This window comes from Haemaphysalis longicornis, unplaced genomic scaffold, assembly GCF_048455015.1.
Source record: "Haemaphysalis longicornis isolate Haplotype H1 unplaced genomic scaffold, Haemaphysalis longicornis Haplotype H1 scaffold_8, whole genome shotgun sequence".
Taxonomy (NCBI): Eukaryota; Metazoa; Arthropoda; class Arachnida; order Ixodida; family Ixodidae; genus Haemaphysalis; species Haemaphysalis longicornis.
Genome location: NW_027526445.1, coordinates 76,806,293 through 76,825,179, shown reverse-complemented (window position 1 = coordinate 76,825,179; position 18,887 = coordinate 76,806,293). Strand labels below are relative to the sequence as shown.

At 45.5% G+C, this 18,887-nt stretch overlaps 1 long non-coding RNA gene across 1 annotated transcript in view; it reads right to left on the bottom strand.

Moving 5' to 3' along the window:
• LOC144150239 (uncharacterized) overlaps nucleotides 1-4,669 on the bottom strand; it is a 54,167-nt gene extending 49,498 nt beyond the window's left edge. The window contains exon 1 of the long non-coding RNA XR_013318467.1: nucleotides 4,566-4,669. This is a non-coding gene — a long non-coding RNA (uncharacterized LOC144150239). The remainder of the gene's footprint in view (nucleotides 1-4,565) is intronic.
• Between the last annotated feature and the right edge of the window lie 14,218 nt (nucleotides 4,670-18,887).

Genomic DNA, 18,887 nt, shown 5'->3' with positions numbered 1-18,887 from the left:
AATTGGGCAACAATTCTTCCGTCCGTAACATACGCATATAATTCCGCAGATCAGCGCACCACAGGTTTTTCACCCTATTTTCTTCCCGCTTCCCGATTTCCCTGTCGCTTACGGCCACCGTATTTGCCCGTATGAACACAGAAGCCATCCCAAACACCCGCAAGTCTCGTAATGAAGTATCTAAAAGCGAAGTCACCTTTCGCCCAGGGGACACGGTCTTATTATGAACTCCTGTGCGTCAACCTGGCCTCTCACAAAAGTGGCTTTCTTGGTAAATCGGACCCAACGCAGTGCTCGAGCAAACGTGTTCTGTAAATTATCGCATGGCGCCAACCAGTGATGTTACCGACGGTCGCGGTCGTGGAACAGAAATCGTCCACGTTTCACGGCTAAAGCCTTATGTACAGCGGTGCAACACAAGTCGACACAGGCTGCGCGACCGCTTTCAAAAAGGGGGGATAAGTGTGAGCACCAGCAGAATCTACAGTTCTGGGACAGTCGCCGTGCTCTGATAGGACGCCCTATTGTCATTGCCTAATCTTCATCATATCGGCTTCTGGCATCATCATCACCGCTTCCTAACTGGGTCTTCCAGGGTACATACTTAATCACAGCGCGAAGTACGGGACAGACAGAAAGATCAACCACTGGACAGGCGCTGATTCTCAACTAAATTTATTGAAAACCCACAACAAACTTTTATACTGAAGGCAAATAACGCCGCACGTGTCAAATTAGCATACAAAGAAAACAAACACAACCATTTAAAAGTGCAGACAGGAATATGACTCATTTATCGTTATCCATGAACTGGACCTCTTTATCATTAAGCACCACTGAAGGGTGGCTCGTACACTTATAGCCCCTCTTGCTAATGTGATAGGCTTCAACTATCTCGCGGTGTAGCTGCTTCGGGTGCTTGGTAACAACATCAGTTTCGTGAAACAGCGGGTCGAAGCCGCACGTGTGGCAGTGTGAGGTCCGAGGAGGTCGCGGACGCTTGTCAAAGGAGAGCGCACGCTCTCGCAATCTAACATTAGAACACCTACCAGTCTGCCCTATGTATGATGCGCCACACGTGAGAGGGACTCGGTACACGATACCGGATTGGCAGTCCACATACCTGTGCTCATGGTTTGTGCCACACCCTGATTTTGTGGCCCTTTTTTCCAAAGAAGCCTTTCCTTGTACCGCAACGCATTCCCTCCAATTTACTTGGGGCAGAAAAAACAACTATGACAGCATACCGACTAGCAACGTTCTTCAAACAGTGCGACGTACGGTGCACTTTTTCTTTTTTTATCAGGGTCCCCGCGAGACTTGACATGCCTGATCAACTTGTTACTGCAACTCCAGAGCGCTGCCCTAGGGTAACCTGCCCTAAGGGTGTGAGCCACCATTCAGTGGTGCTTACTGATAAAGAGGTCCAGTTTATGGATAACGACAAATGGGTCATGTTCCCGTTTACACTTTTATCTGGTTCTGTTTGTTTTTTGGTATGCTACTTTGACACGTGCGGCGTTGTTTGCCTTCAGTATAAATGTTTGTTGCGAATTTTCAATAATTTTAGTTGAGAGTCAGCGCCTGTCCAGTGGTTGAACTGTCTGTCTATCCCCCCCCTTCGCGCTGTGATTAAGTATGAATACGTACCAACTCGCTTAACTTGCACCTGTCCTACGTAGTCTTTCTGGGATCTCTGCTCTCGGAATAAACTGCTTTTCTTCAATGGGGGTTGTCCAATTTCCCCCATTTTCTGAACTTGCAGCCCGCGCGGCATACGTTGACCCGTCATGGTGCAACCTTGAACGCTGCATTGTTAACACGACCCCTTTTTCTCTCTCTCGCCCCCCCCCCCCCTTTTATTTTTCTTGTTTGTTTGTTGATGTTGTAACATAGGCGTATCCTGACTGTATGCACACTCCCCATTTCCGAAACATTTTCCGCTCTTTCTCACAGTTTTATGCAAACCTATATAAGAAATGTGTTCAAAATGTTTGCGACAGCAAAATCATGTAACTTTACTCTGATGAAGGCAAGTCCCGTTGCCGCTACATAAGTAAACATTGTTTGTTATTGTTCTTGCTGTGTATCCGACTCTTTACTTATACAATATATATATATATATATATATATATATATATATATATATATATATATTGTAAGTAGGACTGTCGTCAGCACCATACTCATTTAAGTAAAAGAAAGAGCGTGGACAGTACTGGTCATTCAAAATGAGTGGGTATGTTACACAGAGCCCATACTGGGAAGAGGCACCAATTCGTGGAATTGGCATCGCCATCGCTGGGACGAAGAAGAATCGTCTCATTGGCTCTCCGTCTCGGCTTACTGGACAGCCAGACTTGGTGCTTCGGGGCTACTGATGCTGCTGGTGCTGCTGAAGAATAAAGCTTCAAAACCTTATTATAGTTATGCTGGAGGTGCAACGGTCTTTGTTCTCTTACGCTGGAGCACCGCACTCGGATTCTCGACCCTCCGAGAATGTCTCGCAACGATGACCCCGGCGTACCCCAAAAATCATCATCTGCGCGGGTGCAATTCGTGAGCGGGACCCTCCCTCAAGACGCAGCGGACTGGCTTGCTACTTTGAAAGAGTGAGTACCCATAACCACTGGCACGACCGCCTCAAGCCTAATAACGTCGAAGTTTCCTTGACTGGGCTTTGCACAGCGATGGTTCTAGAACCACGCGACAGGTCTTAAAACGTGGCCTGAGTTTAAAGACGACTTCAAAAATGTATTCGGCTGCCCCGCTGCTCGGAAACTCCTGTCGGAGCAGCGTGTCCGTGAGCGTGCGGAGCAAAGTTGTGAAAACTTCACTTCTTACATTGAGGATGTCGCCTCTCTGTGCCGAAAGGTTGTCAACGCCATGCCTTAAGCGGAAAGGATAAAACACATCCTGGAAATCATAGACGATGATGCCTTCCATATGCTCCTGGCGAAAAACGCACAAGCTGTAGATGAGGTCCTTAACATTTGCCAGTGGTGCGACTAGGGGCGGAAGCAGAGGGCTCTGACTTGGAGATTCCTCGCAGAAAATCAGTTTATGTCCAGCTTGACCGCTGATGACGCCGACGGTATCCTGCTTCAACGGATCCAGCAGTCGGTGAGCGAGGAAGTGGCTCGGAAGTTGTCCAACATCAACTATGTGCACGAGCGTAAATCTTCTCTCAGCCCTGAACTCAGGACAGTCGCTGACTCTCTGCAAGCTGCACTGCCTTCAATCCCCGTTGTTGCCCCGGCGCCCCATGCCGCCACCATACCCCAAGCTCCAGCGACTGCAACCCTGCCTTATGCAGACTCTATGCACTCCGTGATAATGGCAGCTTCAATTACATTTCCGTACTCTATCCTTCAACGACCTTTCGCTGAAGTAGCTTTCAGGCCATGTGGTGCTATGGAACCAGGTTTCTCGATTGAAATCTATGTTTGCACCCTCCTAGTGAATTCAGCAATACGTATTTTCAGTTCCAGTATTCTTTGAGCTATCTCTCCCCTTTCCTCTTCGCGTTCGGGTTTCTCCTGCTCTTCCTCGGCTGCTCTTTTGTACATCGCCAACGCCTTTCACTTCGATAATCGTAGTCCCTATGTAAGGGCTGACAGTTTTTCTAGATTCATCACATATCTGGCTGAATTGACATTGACACGAAAAAAAGTGCAATGTGCGAAAATTTTATACGCTTCTCTTTGGCACGTGCTCCTTCGGGGGTTTGGAGCATGCCCCTTTGGGAGGTTGCTCATGACAATAACATCAATAAATTGATTATCTCAATCCCAGATAGAGGGCTGGAAACTGGGCACACATAGAGCACAATACAACGCCGAAACAAAACTCGCCTATATGTTAAGGTGTTTACAAAACCTACAAGTCGGCTGATTGTTGAAGTCCTTAAATAACGATACCGTGCTTTAGTTTTTGTGCAATGCTGAGCTTACATCACAACAGATGAACCCCCCCCAAAAGGCCTACATTGAAGGCACAGACGATATTTCTTCAAAAGAACGAATAGGGAGCACTAAAAAGTGGTTTGCTTCTTAGGAGTACTGCTGTCCAGGGCAAAAAAACATTGAAGCACAAGAGGGCTGTGAATGGGTGGCGTGATTTTATGGTTCTTCTAAAAATTTGCCAATGCAGTAACAGCGCCTAGTGTAACGAAGAGATTCATTTTTGCTTGCATTTACGACAGACACATTTTTGCCTTATTAGCACTCTACTAACAATGTCGTATATATGCATTTAGAAACTTCCGGAACATGTACTCTACTCATTGTATAAAAATCTTTAAATATTTGCAGCCTATGCTTATGGTCGTGTGCCATTTATGAAAGGCTTCTTGGATGAAGCAAATCACTCAGCAGCCAATATTAGCTAGTCATGGCGGCTTAATAACTGTATATCTTGCAGAAAAAAGCTTGTGTACACACATAGTGATATAAAGCTCTAAAAACACACTGATTTGGTACAACCACCACAGTTCTCTCGTGTAAATATTTTCGACGACTGCACAGCCTATGTTTTGTGAATAAAATAGAAATCGCATGTCTTACCCTTCATGAGCACTGGTGATAACAAAAGCGCAAATAAGATGAAACGTGATACTGCGCCGACCATGACTAAAATACAGCTTCTCGCTGGATACGCATTGGGTATGTCAAAGACTCACTGTTATATAGCCGTTTATCTGACCCTCTATTTCTAAAACTTTAATTAAAAGGCGGTAGATGTTTGAACATTCTGAAAGAAAAATTTGTCTTTGTTAAAATGTCTTCAGATGATCTTCAGCACTCTAAAGGTTGACCAGAAACTAACACTTTATGTGATATCGTGTCTGAAGACAAGGTTCATTGTGGATGTTATAAGGCACGCCAAAAAGGCTAAAATGTGTGTTGTAACCTTTGTTATAGCCTTCTTGGGACACAAAGGGCAACAACCTGTGGTTTACTTAGAATTTGTTTTTCGTATACTTAATACAAGAATTGCTTTCACTGCGAAGTGAAATCAGTATTACACTTCCGAAAACTGCCAGTACCTTACCATCCGGTTGCACTTATGATCGATCCCTTTCCCATTTTTCAAAATAAGTGATTCGAACTCACTCGTTTTTCTACAAAAAAAAATCCACCCGGCCCTAATGGCTTCTCTTTATTTACACAAGCTCTCTTGACACAAATTGATAGATTTATTGACAGAGAAGGCTCATGGGTTTAGCAGAGCTAAATAATTCTTCCCTAATATCACACGGCACCAACAATGATGTCTTATATGTGAAAAAATACGCGTTTTATTCTATCAATTTTTTCGCGCGAGTAACCGACAAGAGAATGCAATTAACAAAATGCTGTGTGCGCCAAAGATGGTTTAGGAAGTCTAGGTACCAGTGCGCAGCAAACAAAGGTATACAATCAAGGGAAAAAACCAACACAATCCACCGAATAGCAGGGACAAAACAGGATCGTATCAAATTTTCATTGGATAGTTCTTATACGTATGACCCTGCTGTATATGTACAGGGATTTTGCAATCAAGTTCATGTTGTAGCCATATTGGAAAGGCACCTAGATATTCTCCAACCGGTCAATTGTGCAGTCGTTGCTTACCTCCATAGCTCATTTCTATCCCTTTCGTTCTGTAGCCCTGCTGTTGACCTCCACTACCAGGCCGTGCAATGGCAGGTTTGGTTGCCTGGTATGGTTCATTTTGAGGACAGACAAAAGTGCTTGACCAGGTGTTAATCGCGGGGTTTTGAGCGCCCTAAGTGAGACGGCAGCGACTCTGCAAAACTGTACGGGTTGAGACGCTCAGGCCTGACACAGAAGTAGCCACGAGCAGTCTGGATAGCTACCAAGGTTTGTGTAAGGGTCGGCTCAAAACGGGGACAAGTATTCTTTTTAAATCTTGCAGAAGCCATGACTGGCATCCTTCGTAGGCAATGCGCCCTTCCCTGCCGACGCTGATAGTCCCGGGTCGGGTCGAATAAGGTGTTCGTAGGGGGAATATGCTGGCCAGAAATAAACGTGACCTTGAGAAAATAAATGTTTTTTGCTTGAAGTATTTTCTGGATATTTTTCGTAAAAAGCGAACAAGGCAATCAGTCGACAGGTGAAAATATCCGTGCTGACTACAAGCTAGTATAGTCGGGCTGATCCCTTATGCTTGATTGAGTCGGTGGCAGTTTGCAGACTCTTTTCTTATTCCATTGAGCGAGGAGTTGGAAAAATCAGGCTGTCAAATGAGGCACGTTGAAGGGAGTGCGTCAAATGACTGGTACGCATGCATTGCTAAAGCCATAGAGTATTTGAGTACCCAAACTAGTAGAAACCTTCCACAATAAATTGTTGGTTTAGCTACTAGGTACTTCATTAAGAAACGGGTTTGTGTTCCGAGTGTATGTGGACCGGCCAATATTTACCACTCCTGTGATGTTTTGTCTCGCCTCGACGGTCGTATGCCAGCAAGAAACACCTGTGGACTTGTACAGTGCCTCCGTTCCAGGCGACATAAATTATCAGTTGGCATAGCCTGATGTCCTTGGTGAGGTGAACGTTCAGGCCCTAAAAGAGTTCAGACAAGTACGTATCATCAGAACAACTCGCTGTCCACCATCCCAAAAAGCGACCAAACCCCATTCCGTTCAACCTGGTCTCATTGCCTCCAACTCAACCCCTTCCACTGCTTTCCAGGAGAGATCAGAGAAGTTCCTTCGCCCCCCGATTTAAGCAATGAGTCGGTTTGTTAGCTTTGCCTCTTTATGTTACCCCGCAGTTGGAATGTTCCAATTTGGGCTGTTTTTTTTTTCAATTCTTCATTTGTCCCTTGTACAAACACGGTTATACATTGGTTATTGCCAATTAAGGAATATGATTTGCACTCATTTGCCGGAATTATCTAAGACCGAAAGGAGGATTACCTCGTTGCAGAACTCGCAGCAGACACCGTCCCGTACAGGTGCTTTTTAACAAAGGCCAGCCAGAAGAATTCATACGACTTTATCCAAACTACATCACCCATTGTGGTTGGTGGCAACTATAAGACATGGTGGAAGGGGAAAAAAACTCTGATATGAAACACATGGTTGTTGCAGCTATGCCCCATATGCGCTAGGATAAATTCGCGATTTTTTAATGATCCCCACAGTGATACAGGATTAGCCGCAGTGAACCCGGAAGGGAGGTGTGCAAATGCGCTGACGGTAGCTTTATTTTGAGTTATGCTTCTAAAGCCGTATAGGATGACGAGCAATTCCGTATGCCATTTTAGCAAGAAAAATGGCATCCAGGGCCTCTTTCGTCATTCAGGAAAGAATCAAAGGCCCCGTAGGACACCTCAATCACAATCATGCTTTTTGTGAAAAGACGAGGCGGTATTGTGTAGCGAGAACAAGGGAAAACAAACCTGACAATTGAAAACCCAGCTTCCCAAACATGTGATTAGCGCATCAGTAAAGTTAGGGCATTTCTGTTAAAGTCCTGCTGTATTCTTGCGTGATTCCAGCCTTTTGCGGATGGTATTCTAGATATTGTGTATATTGTTAAAAATTGAACTACTGTTTTTGTAGCTTTGAAAAAAAATGTGTGGACACAATCAGTGAGGAGCTGTCGCGAGCACAAAATCCGTCTAAAAAAGTTGCAACGTGGGCAGCGCAGGCGGTTGTGAGACCACGCGTGATCACACGTCGGGAGAAGAAATCTTATGCAGGGCAACACTTCTCTGCGGTCACTGACAGCAGGAATAACCAAGGGGTTAAAGGACGAAATATTGACCGTACATAAAGTAACATGATTGCCTGTATTTCGGGGGTAATTCAAAGGACAGGAACTTAGTAATGTCTGTAAAAAATCCACAAGGTAGCAGAGCCACCTATTGATTGCTACAAGCAAGGCTATATGAACAATGCACAACGTGATGATGTAGTTTGTGTGAGGCCAAGAAACCACTGGTGCCGGCGTCATGCAGCAGGACCATTGCGAACAAGAGAAGATTACACGGAAAAGGATGGATACGACCCGTCTGAAAGACCAACCTCTAATGACCCACTACGAGTTGTCCAGGTTAATTTTTTTGGGAAGGACACTCCTGGTTGGACCAATTTATGATTTTTTATGGATTTTTATGAAACATTATGACCCAGCTTTTTTCAAGGTAGAATAACACTCATAGAAAAAGAGACAAGTGACATGTTCAGTGCAGTACGGGCCGGTGGGTGTAAAGCAACGGCTAAAATTCATTTGGCTTCCTCGAGTAACCTACCAGAGTTGTACGTGATGGTAATGTATATTGTTTAGGTTGCAAAGCCGACTAGGCGAATGGGCCTGTGTCATTTTCGGGCGGAAATGCAGGAGAGAGCATACTCAAGCCTGGTGCATGCCGTGGAAATATTTCAACAGGCAGTAGAATTACCTTTGCAATTTCTCCACAAGCTCATGGACGAATGGAAATTATGAAAATGAATGGAGCACTTGCATTATTTTAGTGCCGTTAAAAGCTTTGCTTGCAAAAACTACTTTGCCACTTGCATACCGTCCTGCCATCGATTGAGGCCATCGTGTCGAATCGGTATGAAGTGCAATCACACAGCAGGCACTAGCGGATGCAGAAATTGTCAAAAAAGAGGATCATTGGTCTTACCCTAATGAGGGCTTACGCTCGGCAGAGCTCCAATGACAGGTGTTGTTTTGTCGCTGGTCGATGGGCGGATGAGCAATGTTTGCAAAGCTATAGACATACCGAAAAAACTAGGGACAAGTGCTTACAGAGTGTTAAAGATCCTTACCCGAGTGCATACAGAAAAACTACCGAAGGCAGTAACTGTAAACTGTTCAAGCCATAAACGGGAGACATCGACAAGGTGGCCAAGAATGGTAATATTGTGGTTGGAAAACGGCAATTCTCGTAACTAATATGTACAACATGGCGTCCGATTGCAGGGGCTTCAGATAAGGTGGAAAACTGTTGGGGTTCGTGCACTACCGAACAAAATCCACCGCAAAAAGGGAAGGCCAGAGAGAGGTTGAAACATGCTGCGCTGAAATTGTAATCAATCGCAAATGAACCAAAATATATAGATACCCGTCAAATTAGTGACTCCGTCGAGTAATTTGTGGTTCCAACAGAATGATTTCATAGAAAACTGCGCAAGCAGGTTTTCTGCTAAGACTAGTGTAGAGGTATTGGCAATTACAAATAGCATTACTTTTATCTCAGAAATACCATCAGGAATACCAAAGCAATAAAATGGCAATATTTTAATGACTGAATTCACTTACCAGCCATATTGCAGGCGCAGACACAAAATAATCTGGCTCCATACTGACCCTGACGTCAATATTACTAAGCAACAGTGGACAAAAACCGTGTTTATTTGTTTAGAATGCCATGGCCAAAAAATGGTTGAAATACAAGCGTTTCAGGATTTTCTCGACGTTTCTTTAATGAAAACGTCCTCAGTATCGAGGGCGGGTTTGTCGAAGCAATATTTCGGCTGGTGAACACATAAACTGCTGGGTATTAGCGGTCTGTTCGGGAGAACAGGGTGCACATAGTATCCCAAAACGCATGCAGGCATTGTTCGAGAGGGCCCATTTGCAAAACACCCCATAGGTTAGCAATTAGCAAATATAAAAAAAAAATTAATACCACTCATAAGGACACCTGACCATATAAATTCTAAAGCGAAATCAACAGTGTCGCGCGAAAGCTCGCCCCTCTCTTATTGGTCGGAAAGCCTCAAGTAGAATTCGCTCTCTTGTTTATGCTAGTAATTTGCAAAATGATAACCTGCTCTAAAGCAAGTCGAATTAAAATGCGATCTTCTTAACCCCAGTCCCACGCACCGAATCAAACAGATCGCCGCTCAATAAAAATTACCACTTTTCCCAACCTCTCCTCAATACACAACATTTACCTAACCAATAAGCGAAACTGTGCCCAAGTGCAACAAAATGGCCACCCTCTACCACACAGCAGCAGGTACGAGAAAATTCACAAAAAACACTTAATAGATCAGCAGTGGAGTGAGGTGGTGTCTAGCACCGACCACGACCAGCAGCACCGAATCATCATCATCATCATCATCATCATCATCATCACCAGTCTATCTACGCCCACTGCAGGGCAAAAGCCTCTCCCATTATTCTCGAATTACCTCGGTCCTGTGCCAACTGTGACCAATTTATCCCCGCAAACTTCTTGATCTCATCTGCCCATCTAACTTTCTGCCGCCCCCTGCAACGCTTGCCTTCTCTAGGGATCCACTCTGTCACCATTAATGACCAGCGGTTATCTTTCCTTCGCATGACATGCCCTGCCCACGTCCATTTCTTCTTCTTAATTTCTACTAATATGTCTTTAACACCAGTTTGCTCTCTGACCCACTTTGCTCTCTTCTTGCCCCTTAGTGCTACACCTATCATTTTCCGCTCCATTGCCCGCTGAGTCGTTCTCAATTTAAGTTGAACCCTCTTAGTGAGCCTCCAAGTTTCTGCCCCGTAGGTGAGTACGGTAAGATGCAGCTGTCATACACTTTCTTCTTCAGCGACAATGGTAGGCTGCTATTCATTATCTGAGAATGTCTGCCATATGCACCCCGCCACCATTCTGATCCTTCTAATTATCTCTGCCTCATGGTTGGGTTCTGGGGTCACAACTTGGCCTAAGTAGATATATTCGCTTACCACTTCCACTACTTCGCCACCTAACTCAAACTGCTGTGCTGTCCCGAGGTTATTCATCATTACTTTAGTTTTCTGCATATTAATTTTCAGGCCCACGGTTCTACTCTGTTCACCCAGTGCGGAAAGCATGCTTTGCAATTCGTCCCCCGAGTTACTTAGCAAGGCAACGTCATCAGCAAATCTGAGGTTACTGAGGTATTCTCCCTTAACCCTTACTCCCACCTGTTCCCAATCCAACGTTCTGAATACTTCTTGTAAGCATGCTGTGAATAACATTGGAGAGATTGTGTCTCGTTGTCTGACGCCCTTCCTTATAGGTATTTTACTGCTCTCCCTATGGAGGGTGATGGTAGCTGTAGACCCACTGTAGATATCCTCCAGTATTCTTACATAATGCTCATCTACCCCCTGGTTCCGTAATGCCTGAATGACTGCTAGGGTATCGACCGAGTCAAATGCTTTCTCCTAATCTATGAAGGCTAAATATAGGGGTTCAGTATACTCAGCGCACTTCTCTATCACCTGATTGATCGTGTGAATATGGTCCATTGTTGAATAACCTTTACGGAACCCTTCTTGTTCTTTAGGTTGACTGAAATCTAAGCTTGCAGAGATTCGGTTGGCGATTACCTTGGTAAACACCTTGTAGACGACTGACAGTAAGCTGATGGGCCTGTAATTTTTCAAGTCCTTCATGTCGCCTTTCTTATGGATTAGGATGATGTTCCCGTTCTTCCAAGATTCCGGTACCATTGCGGTCATTAGGCATTGCGTATACAGGTTTGCCAGTTTTTCAAGTACAATTTCTCCGCCATCCTTCAAGAGGTCTGCTGTTATCTGATCCTCACCAGGTGCTTTGCCCCCTTTCATTTCTTTCAAAGCCTTCAAAGCCGAAGAATCATCGTACAAGAAAACAGCGCCTCGTATACTGGAGAACACAACTACGGGCACCCACCACAGCATAATTCACAGGACCACAGGAATGAAGAGAGGGGGAGGTGTTGGTGTGTTCAATAAACAAAGGACAGACTGTCTGAGAGTGTATGAAAGCTGTAAAGAGCATCAATGGGTTCGAGGCACCATAGCGGGGGAAAATACATGGTTAGGGATTGTGTATCTGTGGACCGGAAATAGTGCTAGGGAAGAAAATAAAAGGTTATAAACTGTTTAAAAAGACATATAAATCGCTTCAAAGATTCGGTGAAATATTCTTAATTAGAGACATGAATGCCCACATAGAAGCTTTGGATTGATACAACCGACCATAACGTTTCTGCAGTGATAGTCTATGTCAGGAAAACCGGGTTTTAATGGTAAACACTGAAAACGAGTATGACGGACAAATAAAGTGGGAAAGCCTTAACCGACAGGCCAGCGTAGACTATGGCCTAGTCTCCGAAACACTATACCAAAGGTTGTTGGAAATGAGAATAGATGAAATGGAACAGACAGCTCACGAAGCGACCACAAGCTGCTTACCTTGCACTTTCGAGGCGCAACCTGGACAAATTTAGAAGTAGGTATGACCGGAGGAACTATTTTGAACAAAGAACAGTTAGAGATAATCGCTGATAGGATGGCAGATGAAATCAGTAAATGCGTAGACAAAAATTGGGATTACGACGAAATGGCTGCGGTGATAAAGGGTTAGAGGAATGAAGCAAAGCAACAAAACCGTCTGAAAGGGAAGAGAAAACCCAGAAGCTGGTGCAATAGGGATATAAAAACGCTTTTGACTAGTGAAAAATGCTTAGAGAGAACAGAAAGAGTAAAATATAATTGATATTAAACCTGAGGTAATAAACGTAAAATGGTATATCTACTATAAAAAAAAACTGTAGGCTCCGGAAATGGCGCAAGCAAGGATTATGCAGAAGAGCGTACAATGAATTGCCGAAACCCGGAAGAAGAGAAAACCGCATCAAAGAAGTTTTCGAACCATGTATAATTACTAAGCTCAAAAACCGATATCCATCGAAAAATCTTGATTCGAAAGGAGGGGAAACGTTCACAAGGAGAGCCCGCGGTGGCGCACATTTATCGAGTGAAGAGTGAGAAGTTCAGGGCAATAGAGGCACGGAAGCCTGCACCGATAACATCAGCGCCACAGAAGACTGCGGAAAGGGGAAGGAGTTTGAGCAACCTCCATTGAAACAAGGAAGAGAAGGAAGAGAGAAAGGTTTCCCTCAGACAGTAGTCAGCCTGGATTGAATACCATCGCAACCGATAAACGTACTTGGGCCTAAAATTAAGGCATCGTTGTTGAGTGCAATTGATAATGTTATACAAACCAAACAAATACCAGAGGGCTGGCCAGAAACTAGGATGAACTTTTTGTATAAATGCAGAGGCAACAAAGCCAGTATTGCGTCAATACAGACCAGTTACACCAACGTCAGTGTTCTATAGATTCGTAATACAGGCGATAAAATCAGAAATTCAAGCATGAATGGCAAAAAGTGAAATCCCTGGGGAACTGCAGAATCAATTTAAACCCAATGAATTCAAATTCGAAAGCGCAGAATATACCACTGCGGATTACGTTCTTGGATATTAATGGGTCATAAGAACGTAAACGGAGAACTGCAGGGGAGAACACTGAAACCCCACGAATTAGTTTACAAGTTATTACAGTTGCATAAAGCAATCTATAAAGATAATAAATAGAGTGTACCTCTCATGCGAAAGAAAGAAATGTGCCCAGCCGGTGAACACCAACATGAGACTGAACAGGTATGCCCTACAAGCCCATTCCTGTTCATGCTTTACATGGCAACGCTCGAAAAGAAACTGGAAGTCACGTAGGTTCAACCTAACGTATCTGCTGCAAGGCGAGTGGTACAACAGCGTTTTCAAACAATGTTCTACGCAGAAAACATTGTTCTGTTAGCTGATAACCAGACCGATATAAAACGGCTCATAAATATTGGCCAGGAACGCACCGACCTCGGTTTAAATGTTAGCGCAGAAAAATTGAGAATAATGCTTTTCGATGACAATACCAATGACGATGCGTCTATCCAGCATGGCGAACTACTCAGGGTGAAGAAATATACATAATAGGGAGTATGAATAAACGAAGAGTATAACTACGAAGAACTCACTTGGAGCAAATTAAGGGTAAGAGAAAGCGAAACGAAGCTAAAATCAAGCAATGAGCTCTATGTGGGTGTCACAAATATCAAGCAGTGAGAGGAATATAGCAAGGAATAATGATTCTGGTTCTCAGATCTGCGAATGCAGTACTCTGCCTAAATTCAGCAGTGGAATGTAGGCTGTTTTACCTTTTCACGCATGGAAAACAACTAACGAAGCACTGCAGAGAGATCTGGGCTGGGCGTCGTTTGAAGTTCGAGAAGCGCAGAATAAACTATGTTTTGAGAGCACGTTGAGAGCAATAGATTTACGTAGGTGGGCAGCTAAGGTGTTTTTGTTCCTATACTCGAAAAGCGTGGACACGCAGTCCTCGCAGAAGTTTAGAAGGCTAACGATAAAATACGAAAACAAGAGTGAAGAATCCAATTCAGCCAAGGTAAGCACAGAGATCGAAGCACATAGAAATGGCTAAATGGACAAAAAAAATTGTAAGCTAATACGTCGTTAGACTTGCACAGGGCGGAAAATCGGACATCAGAAATAAAAATTTCTACGATAACTGCCAGGGCAGTGCTTTGTTTTGAGGCTAGAGCAGGTAGCGTACGAACGAAGAGCTTTTTTGGGAAGTGTTCACAAAATGAGGGGGTATGCGTTGTCTGCAGAAAAGAAACAGAGACCATGCGGCCTGTAGTGATAGAATGTAGGGGTATACATCAACATAAACATGAGGGAAGTATTCGGCTTCCATAAGCCCTAGGTTTTCAGGGTAGCACAAAGGAAGTTAACTTCAAGGCTGCGGACGTGACCAAATGAAGATTAGAATGCTGTTGGACGAAAAGCAGAGAGGGGAATATTGCCGGAGAGTGTCATTCCCTGTAACAGAGAAAAGATGTGTTTTCTTATAATGATTTTTTTTGCCTGTCCTAAGCAGTGCTAGTATTAAAACCCAGAATATAAAACATCAGTATATCACTCCTTTTGGTGGGATGACAGGTCATCACCCCACTACAAAGGGGAAACAATAGCGTGTCATCATCATCATCACGCATTGGGAACTTCTACGCCTTACGAAGCACCCTCCGAACCAGAAGCTATGACCCACTCTGCAGCTGTTCCTAGACCCGACCAGCTCCAACACGCCGTCAAGAGGCGGCACCATACCGCCGCCTGCAGTCGCCCGCTCGACCCCCTGTATTCGAAAACCAGATGCCCAAGAAGACAGACTTATCGCGAAGTCCCAATAATGGTCCTCTGTGCTACCCCTGCGGAGAAGCCGAGCCCATAGAAGCGATTCGGACTGCATTATTTCGCCGTCGACGCTCCTAGCCCTTTTCCTGGCCAGCGACTACGACAGATCGACGAGTATCGATGTCCAACCAGCCGTGACCCAGCCCGTCTCCACTTTACGCCATCGCCCTACACACGACAGTCGCCCAACCATCCCAGCAGTGCTGCATTCGCACGTGAACGGTCCCCCAGCCAAGGCGTGAGAAACTAAAAGCAGCAACAACTCGAGGTGAAGATGCACAACGGCAGAAAAACAAAAACCCTCCAAGGACGCAAGGACGCACCGAACACTGATTCACGACGTGCCATCAGCCCAAAAACTTTATCTAACCCTGACCGGACTTCCGAACATGACAACAGCCAGACGGTGCTACGCGTACTCCACATGACGGAGCCTGCTGGTGAGACGATGACGACAAGGATGACGCACAGTTCCCGACCACCAACACGGACAAGATGAGGTATGCCGCCCGAGCACCTGGAACTTGCGAATGGCGGCGTCCGACGTGCACTTCTCTATCAACGGCTTTGAGGCGGTCGCCCTCAGACACGGGAGTCGACCACCCAGTAATGAGCGAATCATTCGCGTCTAAGCTGGGGAAAGTTATGACGAGGTGGGACGGTCCACACATACGCACAGCAGGTGGCCATCTTATAACCCCAAGTGGAACATGCCCATCACGCGGCACCATAGACGGCATGACGTACCGGGCTGCGTTCGTCATTTTGCCTAACTGTTCCTGCGACCTAATATTTTGAATAGACTTTTTGACTGGCAACGGTTCAATAATTGATCTACAGGCGAAGTCTGTAACTTTTTCTTCCGATCACTCTATGACGCCGGAACCGTACCCCTAACACCGTGCTGCAGTGCGGATCGCCGGTGATCATGTCTACCTGCCATACCACGCAAGCTTGATGATTACGCTGTAGTGTGAAGATCCTTGTAGTGACGTTGACGCTACCGCCTAGAGTCACCATAACTTGCTTTTCCAGCGATATTTCTCTGTCGCAAGAGGCATTCCCGGTTTTGAGCAACGATAATCCTACTTTTTGGCCCATAATTTCATTACCGAGAAGTATTAGTATTTAATCACGGGCACTGTAATTGCTTTCCTCAAAGAAACGCCAGAAGAAAGAGACGTGATCGGAGTTGCGGATTTTGAACGTGCACATCTTCAAGCTTAAGCATCATTTCGATGAGAATCTGCCGGGACCGCAAAAAGAAAGGAACAAATGGTCGCTACAGCTATTGTCGCTAGTCGCTACAGTATATGCTGCGTCACTACAGCCAGTGTTTTTTATCAAGCTCAAAATACTTCAGAAACCTCTAGCGAAGCACAGAATAATAACCAAAGATGCACCCCGACCAACAACGCAGTCACCATACGGCGTGTATTCACACGAGCTGGAAGCCAACCGAAGACAAGTGAGAGATGCTCACCGACAACCTTATACAGCCATCGGAAAGACCCTGGGCTGCGCCCGTCGTACTGGTGAAGAAAAAACACGGCACACTAAGGTTTTGCGTCGACTACTGGCGGCAGACCAGAATCACAAAAAAAACGTGCACTCGCTGCCACGAGTCGACGACGCCCTCGACAACCTTTGCCGCACAAAGTACTTCTCATCCATGTATTTAAAGACATGCAAGTGGCTAAAAGAAGTGGACTAAAGAAACAGAGAGAAGACAGCATTCATAACCCTAGGCGGCTTTACGAGTCCAATTTGATGCCGTCCAGTCTGTCCACGGCACCAGCAACGTTTCAAAGAGTCATGGACGCTGTGCTAGCTGGCCTGAAGTGGCATACCTGTCTCGTATTCATCGACGAGGTTTTGGTATTCACCCGAACTTTCAGCTAACAGGTCGTGATGTTGGATTCTGTACTCAAGGCTATTCACTCGTCGGGTTTAACGCTGCTGGCTGAAAAATTCCGTTTAACATACGGTGAACTCACGTTTTTGGGCCATGTCATTAACGCCGCTGGTTTCCTGCAGGACTCGGCGAAAATGTCAACCACAGTGAACTTCCCGAGACCGCATGACGAGAAAGTTGTGCGAAGATTTCTGGGACTGTACGCATATTACCACCGCGTCAACATTTTCGCAAGTATTGGAGAGTCACTAGCACCCTTGACGACAGGTAGCAGCCCCTTTAGCTGAAAAAACGCCTGAGAAAAAACATTTTACGTGCTGCAACAACGACTGCAAAATTCACCCGTTCGGGCTCGTTTAGACGAAAACGCAGAAACAGAAATGCACGCGGGCACTAGTGATGTGGGGTTAAGGTCACCCTCGTCTAAAAGCGAAGCGGTAGCAAAAAAGTGATCGACTTCACCAGCCGTGGTCTGTCCTACGAGGAGGAAAACTACTCAGCTTCAGAAAAATAGTACCTCGAAATCATACTGGCCACTTCAAAATTTAGCTTATACGTGTATGGTAGACCATTCAAGGCTGTGACAGACCACCGTGAGTTCTGTTGGCTCGCAAAATATAAAGTTCCCTCTGGCTGTCTTGGGAGGTGCATTGTGCAAGAGTTTGACGTTACAATCGTCTATAAATCTGCAGAAAACATGTCGACGAGACTGCCTTTCACGAGCCACCAGCGACCCACCACGACAAGACTGCAGTGAGGACAGCGCGTTCTTCGCAGTTCTGACGGAGAGTGACCTGGCCGCCCATTGGCGAGCCGACCCCAAATTACGCCTCATATCGACTACCTCGAAGGACGCAACGTCACCATGCCTAGGAAGTTCAAACAAAACTTACGAGGATTTAGCCTGAAATCTCCGTCCTTGTAAAAACTTTCAGCCAAGGAACGTGAACGAAATATCATGTTTTCAGACCCGCAGACTTTCGTTACGAAATTCTGGAAGAGTGCCACAACAAGGAGTCCTCGGGACATCTCAGCACAGCTCGCACTATTGCAAAAATCAAGTCGAAGTACTACTGGCTCTGCTTTACATCCGAGGTCACCCACTACGCACGGAGCTGCCCTGACTGCCAGAGACAAACCTACAGCCGACGAGAACCGCCGGACTTCTGTAGCCAATGACCCTCCCATCGAGACCCTTCTAACAGATTGGAGTAGACATTCTGGGCCCGTTACCGATGTCACGACACATGAACAAGTGGTTTTGTAGCGACAGACTGAATGACATCCTACGCAGCGACCAACGCTCTTCCCAGGGGGTTTGCACAAGAAGTAGCGCAGTTCTTCATAAACCAAGTTGTGCTGTGACATAAAGCTTTGAAGTCCTAATCAGGACCGCGGAACGTCCTTCAGTTGGGAGCATTTGCCGCAAGATGGATCACCGAAGAACAACGACGTACCCCTCCCTAACGAACGAACTAAAGGAAGGTCTGAACATCACCATCGCGTATCTGCTATGTACTTCAACGTTGAACATAAGACTTGGGCACAAATGCATGCCATGTTACGTTGGCGTACAACACGGCTCTCTAGAAAACTATTCAGATGACAGCCTTCAAGCTTGTCTAGGGAAGACGGCCCACTACGATGCCTGACGTCATGCTTCCCAACATAGAAGACGGCGACCTCAAAGCTGAGGTGCAAGGATACATCCAGCCTGCCAAAGAGGCTCCCCAGCTCGCTCGAGTTCGCAAAAGCGAAGAGAATTTGGTGGATGCCGGACGATATAACAACCGACGCCGAGACGCCAAGTAGCACCCAGGAGATTGCGTGTGGGTTTAGACTTCCATCCGGCGACGTGAGCTCAGTGAGAAGTTTCTTCGACAGTATTTCTAACCCTACTGGATCCTACAATGTGTTGGCCAACTTACCTACGAAGTTGT